Raw genomic sequence first — 1,407 nt, forward strand, 5'->3', positions numbered from 1 at the left:
CCATTATTTACATACCTCAAAGACCTTTGTGGGTATCCTGAAGTATGAATAAAATGATATTGAGCTGAAGTTTCTGAAGTATAGATCACGATTATAATATTTTGTAAAAAGTGTTATATATTTTACTTTCTACTTATAGTATACACCAGTAAAACAATTTTAATTAACATTTGAACCGGTATTCATTGATTTGTAATTTCTCTGGTCTTGATCTGTTTGATTTAAGATATTTCGTTTTAATTTTAGTATTTTATTTCAATTAAAATAAAATACTCATATGATATAATACAAGTTTGTTATAGGATGTAATATAATAGTACGAAAGTATTAAATTTGAAAAGGTAGTCATTGCTTTCGTATTCGTCATCACGTGAATCATCATTATCTTGAATAGAATGTTGAAGAGCAAATCTCATTGTATTTCATTATTACTTGTAACGAAACTCTCAAAAATCTTTCATTAGACACTAGTAGTGCTATTAATATGAGGTTAATAGTGTCCTATTCAATCTATGATCATTTAACACAGTCAGACAATACTAGTCTTGATCACTTGCCATTTTTTTACAGGACTTATGTTTCACTTATTATATAACTATAAAGGTTAATCTTCGAAAAATATTATGATGACTTATATCCATCAAATTTTCCCGACGAAGTTATTCCAAAAGTTCGGAAAAATCACTGCAATATCATAAAAACTCTTTACTTATCTCTTTGCTCTCTTTACTCTTTATCAATCTCTTAACTAAACCATTCTAAGTTCATTTGTAATTACTTGGTTTAACTATATCAATAACTATTAGTAATTATTGAAACAAACAATCACAGTTTTGTATTTTGGTTACAGAGCCAAACATAAAACATTACTTACCAATCTTCAATTTTAGCTATAGCTTCAAAGAGCTGCATTTTTCTTTACCGTAGAAGATTTTCATACACCTATTAAACCTATCATACACCTATTAAAAATTTATACAATTTTTTTTCACTCAATTTAAGTTTCATAAAATTTCTTTCCACTAAGTTCATATGTGTCATCCAAACATCAATTTTTTTCTTATCAAACTTATGACAATAGTTTAAAAGGATCTCTTAGTAGATCCTAACTTCCGTATCCACATCATAACTGCTCACTTGTTGTTTCTCTTGAGCCTTATACATAATACCGTAAGGTTTGTCTGTAATCATCGCGAATAATAGCAATTGAATTAATTTCTTTGTTTTCTTCACATTCAGTTCTATCCCATATTTAGTTATTTTTTTAATCAGATCATTTAGTTTATCTAGTTTAGGTGAACAATACAGATCTTTGAGCTGCTTCGTGAAAATCCGCATAATGTAATTGTTCTTTCTATCTATGAAGATATATTATTATGAAGGATAAAATTAATATTGATCAAAAAT

The sequence above is a fragment of the Teleopsis dalmanni genome, chromosome 1 (genome assembly GCF_002237135.1).
Source record: "Teleopsis dalmanni isolate 2A chromosome 1, ASM223713v2, whole genome shotgun sequence".
NCBI lineage: Eukaryota > Metazoa > Arthropoda > Insecta > Diptera > Diopsidae > Teleopsis > Teleopsis dalmanni.